Here is a 6,961-nt window from a genome sequence, read left to right as displayed (position 1 = left end):
TTGGCACTAACGTACATATTTTAATATAATTTTATTATTTAAAATAAATTCTTTCTTTCTTATTTTTCCTTTTCTTTTGCTTTTTTTTTTGCCCTATTCTTTTTCATTGCACTATGGTTGGTACCAACCATAGCTAGTGACTGACCATAGGCAAGGGTCATCCTCCCCGAATTTGGCGAGGGCTCGACCCTCACAAAATCTAAGGAGCGCTTGACGCTCATTGCTTGGGCGAGGATCGCTCCGCCGAGTCTAGCGAGGATTTCAGCCCTCGCCACCTTGGCGAGGGTCCCTCTTGACTAGGTGTTGACGCCTAAAATTCCTTTTAATTAATTAGGTTTTACTTTATTTTATTTTTATTTTATTTTATTTTATTTTATTTTATCTTTTTCGAATTAAATAATAATAATAATAATAATGAACGAAAAAACATAAAAAAACATAAAAAAGCCCCTCCTCTAGGCCTCCTCGGCCCATTTCTGCCTCAGCCCGGCCTAGCCAAGTCTTCTTCTTCCTCGCGCCATTGCAGCACACGCGCCAGAGGGCGTGACGCTAGAGCGGAGGGGAGGAGCAGCGACGCACATGGGGGAGCTGGCAATGCGCTAAAGGACGGGCAGGTGGTGGATGGGACGCCGGTTCGACCAATGGAGGCTGTTCGGCGCACAGGGATCGGTGGTCAAAGCTTCGTCGACCAACCGCCCCCTCGCCTATAAATAGGGCTCCCCCGATGACGGCAAAGGGCATGCTGAGAATGATCGAAGGCTGTAAAGCTTCGCACATCCTACTGAGAGACTTCAGAAAGGGGGCTGAGGACGAGCAAGCCCAGATCCGAAGGCTGAGGCTGGAAGAGAGGGAGAGGTTCTGTTGGAGAGAGAGAGAGAGAGAGAGAGAGAGAGAAGCGGATTGAGGTTGCAGACCTCGGACGACCCACTGAGAGACTTTAGAGGGTCCGAGGGCTCGCGGCTGGAGATTTGAGGCGTTGCCGGAGGAGCAGATCGAGAGAGAGAGAAGGGGAGATTAAGCACGGGGAAGGCGAAAGAGCGTCGAACGCCATGTGACGTTGTCACCGTCTCTGTCGTGCACGGTTGCCAGTCTTGGCCAGGTAGCCTATCTCCATCGTCGTCATCACTGTCGCCATCGTAGCCCTCTCTGTTGTCCTGTTCTCGTCATGCCGTCGTAGCCCTCTTCGTTGTCCCGTTCTCGTCACGCCGCCATCGCTACCGTCGCCACCATCGCCGCCGCCGCACCTAAGCCTTCTCCTCTCCGGCGTCGCGGAATCGAGAACCCTAGGGTTCTCGATTTCCCAGTCGTGGCCCGGGTCATCGGATCGAACCCGGGCCGCAAGTCGGGTAGGGTTTCTCCGTGTTTTGAGGGGCGGCTACAAGTCGGGTCGTGTGCGGAGCCAGTCGGGTAGGGTTCTGAAGGAACCAGGTTGCGAACCGGAGCGAGTTATCGGGTCGGGGTCATCGGGCCGGGCGGGCGTCTCCAAACGCTCGGCAGCGGCGTCGTTTTGTCTTAAAAAAAAAAAAGTCTGGCCCACTACGCAGGCCTGTCTGCGTTTTGGGGGGCCGAGAATCGGACTAACGAGTGGATCCGACCGGGTCGGCTTTTTAAATTTTATTTTAAATAAATAAATAATAAATAAATATTTTCCAAAAAAATCAAAAATATAATTTATTTTCGAAAAAATATTAAAACATATTTTAATTTCTAGAAAACCAAAAAATATTAAATAATGTTAAAAAATATTTTATTTTCTGAAAAAAAATATTCCATATTTTCATGAAAAAGCCAAAAAATTCAAAAAAAGCCAAAAAGACTTGTATTTTTCCAAAAATACCAAAAAAAAAAAAAATCCCTTTTATGTCCAAAAAATTAGAAAAGACTCAAAAACATTTTTCCTCTAAAAATACCTGGGAAATCCCTCGAACATCCAAAAAAACCTTAGGGTTTAAACAAGATTAGGTACCGAAAGGATATTAGTAATTAACTAGTGTAATCAAGTCCCCGATCCTAATGTCTCTGGTTGCGCAGAGTGAGTATTTCTCCGATATTTCGCTTGGGTTTCTAATCAACCCACCCCAAATTGATTAGTGGCGACTCCATTTTAAAAATTGATTTATAGGTTAAAAACTTAGACCATTAAGTCGTGAATTGGTGGACATGGGAGAGTCCAGGCATAACTAATTTTAGCCAAGCCATTAGCCTCCGCAAGGCGCCCGCCCTTGATGTGGGCACTAAACAAAAGAGGTCGCGATAGCTTGGGACTCCACTGGGGACATTTGAGGACTTAGGCCATTCTATCTTGTTTAAACACTTTACTGACTTATTTTTGTTTTTTTTTTTTTTTTTTTTTATGTAGGTCGGTAGCTTAAAAGTTTATTTTAATTTTGCTTAAAATAGATTATCTTGTGATTAGAAATTGTTGTGCATGCTTTACTATTTTAAACACTACACATGGCACACACAACCCGGCCGCCGGACCTAGGCCGCCATAGGATTTCTAGGATGGTGTTAAGAAAGATACGACCTTGAACGCGAGACTGTGATGTAGAGGTTGCGTTTCTTTTCCCCGAATTTCTTAGCCGAGGTTAAGGGGGTATGCTGCTAATGCGAGACTACGATGGGTGGATACCCTTTTAATTTCAACAAGCCTTCTCAATTAGAAATCGAGCCACACATCTCATGCGCATGTCTTTGTGCTTGTCATTTTTATTTAAAAGAAAAGAGACTTCTTTACTTTTACTCAGTCTTTTTATTTGGCCCATGGCAATTTAGGATAAGCTTTTCAAGTCCCAGTTTATATGCGATGGGGAAAGACGATATCTAGTTCATTCCTGCTCCCAAGGCGGAGCTCTTCAGGTGGTGGGGTCAATTAGATAAGTTTGTCCAAGAGCGCGTGAAGGCCAAAGTCGGTCATCTCCTATCGTTGATCCAAATCATTATTCGTCCTGAAGTCATACAAGCCATGGCACATTTTTTGTGCCCGAAGACAATTACTTTTATATTCAGTAGATTTCATCTAACCCCAATCTTGGAAGAATACAGCATCATCACTGGAATGCCTCTTGAGAAAAGCTTGTCAGGCCATTGATAGGCGCCCTCCCATGGCGCGGGTTAGCGCGACTTTTAGGATTTGAAATCCATGTCATGAGACAAATTCTTGAAGACAACCATAATACATGCCCATTAAAATTTATGAATGCCTTTTTCCAAAATCAGCCTATGACCCAAAAAAGTGAGATTTTCCTCCTGGCCTTTTTCGGGCTCATCATCTTCCCCCATCAAAGAAATGCCATAAGTCCTAAGATGGTATGGATTGTTGATCAGATCTTAAGAGAGGGGGAATTATGTCAACATGATTTTAACTGAAACATTCTTGTCCTTTAATCGTTTTAAAGACGATATGGAGAAAATCATGCGAGCCTCTCCTGAAATTTACAAGTCTGGTTCTTTTCTCACTTAAGCGAATTTCAAGACTTCATGCGATTGTCCGAAACAAATGCTTTCAAAAATCCGTTACAAAAATTTATGGTTTTAGGATCGTATATTCCCAATCAAAGCTGTTTAAATTGGGTTGACTTCCTAAGAAACCTAGCTCCCCGAGGCATTCCAATGGTGTGCTGGTTGGTTCCATGAAAAGAGGGCCCGCTTGCTTACAAACGCACCAGCCCAATTCCGTTGCTCGGCCTCACTGGCGCCATTCCCTATTACCCGTATCAGGTAGCACGAAAATATGGAGCCTTTAAGGAGATCCCAACACCTTTCAAGAGGATGATCCCTCCAGTTCTTTTCAACACAAGCCATGACTATGCATTCGAAATTTCTACCGCTGAGGAAACCTGGGACAAGTGCCATCGCAAAAGGATTGTGGTACCTGAAGGGCTTGAGGGAGAAGAAAAGGCCCACCACGCCTCCATGTCCTACATCCACAACCATCATATCCCGACAAAATGGAAGCTGTCGGTCCCTCACTCAATCAGCGAGAGCAGCCAACACGAGCAAGCAGAACTCATGGAGAGGGATTTGGGAATGGACTGGATGCACACCGCAGAGCCAGTCCAAGGGAGCAGGCATCCTCGCAAGAACAAGGCTCCCCGTCGCATATAAATTGACAATCATGTGCCCCTTAGTGTTAATATTGTGAAAGTTTTGTCCCATTGTTTAGGGACTCTTGTTTAATATCTAGTATTTCATCCCGTCATTTCAATTTCAAGTTTCAGATGTTAGGAGTTGGTAGTCTATAAATCCTCTTTTGATAAATAAAAAAGCAATTAGACCATTGCCATTGGTCAATCTTTGTTTACTTTCGTGCTCATTCATTGTTTTCGCAATGACAAGTAATTATGAATCGCCGGCCACCAATCGCCTGCGAATGGCCTCATGCAATAAGGTCTAATTAGAATGATGTACAAAATCGCCTCATTAACATTGAAGACGACGTGGGACAGATGTCCATTGTCCTTCAACAACTCTCGAGACAAATGAAATCTACTCAAGCTGAGCCCAACTCTGTAGTTGCCTTAAACACCATCATGACACCCGCAAATTTGCCATAAAATAGCCAGTACCATAGACAGTTTGAAAGGGTCATGAAAAAGTTAAGCCAGCTACAGGAGCAGAATCCCATGGACCTATCCAATTACGCCGGCATTACAATAGTTCATCACAACAGATATCTACCTCATGAGAGATTGGAATGAGCTGTGTTCTGCATTCCTGCTTCAGTATCAAAGCCAGATTGGGACTGAAGTGCCTTATCAGAACTTGGTTCACTTCAGAAGAAGACCAATGGAGGATTTCCGAGCGTATGCAAGGAGGTGAGAGGCTTTTATGATGCAAACTTACCCTCAACTGGCCGAAGAAGAAATGATAAAGCTGTTCATAGGGACTTTACCTCGCAAGCATCGTTGTTGGTTGCATGGGTTGCACTTCCATAGCTTCAATGAAGTGGTCCTCTCATGCGAATACTTCGAGTCTACTGGAGGTGAGGAACTTAAAGGCGCTTGATTTCGGAACCAACACTATCAAAACACTCCTTTACATAGGAGTTTTCATGGGTTTTATTTGTTTTTATAATTTCAAGTTTCTTATCTTGTCTAGTGTGTTCTTGTCGTATTTTCCATTCCAAGTACTCTATTGTACAGTTATAATATTTTGTTTTAAGAGCATGAGGCGGTACTCCAAACCAGCCCGGTGATGTTATCCAACCATGAAAAGAAAATATCATCCAAGGAGAATACTGAGGGTTGGGCTTCCTCATGCTTTTTCTCCCCCAAAGACGTATTTTGAAAATAAAAAATATTTCATTACCCAAAAGCTTTTGTCAAAACAAGATGATAAATTTAAGCACGTTTTCTTTCTAACCCTCTCACTTTATGTTTCAGAACATCATCCCCTTTGATTTAGTGTGACAAAAGGTATTTGAAACTAGCACATCATGTGAGCTCGCCAAATTCAAAAACACCCTTTCAAGAAGGCAGTGGGGTAAATAGAAAAGATCATCCCACTTCAAAGAAGGTAAGTTTTATTCTCTTAATATAATTTTAGAAATGATGTCATTTCTCTTCTATTCAGGAAACAAAAATCGGACGTTATATGTACAAGCATACAGTTGAAATCAAGCCGTTCCCAAGAGCTTTGTACACTCCACCTTGCTCTTGTCCAACTCCTTCTCAAGTCGTAGCAACATCTTTTCCCCACAACATGCCTGGGCAACTAGATGTTGTGGTTTCATCAATGGGATTTCCAGCTTTGATGAGCCAAGAAGCACAGAAAAGGAATTTCTCCTCTTGAATTGGCTACTGTCAACAGGGAGAAAATCTAGTAAGTTGAGGCAGTCTCTAGCCCCTTATTGCAAATGATGACTTAGGGCCTAGAAACCTCACTACGTGCTCCAGACACATGCTCTCCCAAGAAGTGATTGCCATAAGAGAATTTGAAGTTTTGATTGTCCATCTCAAATTCCATAGAAGCTTGAGGTACATAACTTTGCCCAATGCTGCTAATGGTCATATAGTCAAAAACAGAAGAAAATTTCACAGAAGGATGGCGTTGAAGATAAATCGACAACCATCAATCATGCATACGTGATCATGAGTGAGGAAGGCCAATCGAAAGAAATGTCAAACTATGCCAAGACGAAAAGGCTGTCATCGATATTCAAATATCCCTAGGAGTCAGCAAATACGGACTTTGGAGAAGAGTAATTTGCTATCGTTTCCAATACTCCCCCCTCTTTGAATTCACTTTTGACATATTCCCCCTATTGGTAGGAAGCATTAGGATTCAAGAGCCAAACTTGATGGTTAGGCAAATCAATATTGGCCAAGCTAATACGTGGAAATGACCCACATCAAATTCACCTGGCTTCGTGTAAAAAGACATGTCATCCAAGAGCCAATTCAGAGAATAATTGACCTAACGAAGCAAGAGACATAGGACCTCATGTCCCCCTCTTACTTCAGGATAACCTGATTGTCAAAGGCAAGGATAACAAATCAATGAAAGACATGTTAAACTTTGATAAACTTTCCCAAACAAAGTATCATCAAAGCAAATGACAGAGACCTTTCAGGCCTCAAGTCACTTATGATCTTGGCCCTACTGGTCGAGCTATTTCCACAGCTTCTCTTCTGCAAGAGGCAAGAGCAGAAATTCCTGATCAGATTCCCAATCCCTGGCTTATCTTTCATATGTCATGTCCCTAACCAATAGGAGCAATCTATCGACACCCATTTGTGAATAACCTTTTGTAAATAACTCTTTTAATGTTCAAATTTCAACACATTTGTGAATACCGTTCCACCAAGTAAACACCCCTAAATCTGTTAATAAGTTTTTCTTGAGTAAAAAGCCATTCATTTATTTTGAGAGTACAGACTCTATCACATCATACACTGCATGCCTTTCCCAGGTGAATTTTGCATGATGATTTTGTTTGTCTAAATCGTTGATTCTATTA

This window comes from Eucalyptus grandis, chromosome 3 (genome assembly GCF_016545825.1).
Source record: "Eucalyptus grandis isolate ANBG69807.140 chromosome 3, ASM1654582v1, whole genome shotgun sequence".
NCBI classification, from domain to species: domain Eukaryota; kingdom Viridiplantae; phylum Streptophyta; class Magnoliopsida; order Myrtales; family Myrtaceae; genus Eucalyptus; species Eucalyptus grandis.
The sequence above is the reverse complement of the archived record's forward strand: the minus strand, read 5'-3'. Positions refer to the sequence as shown.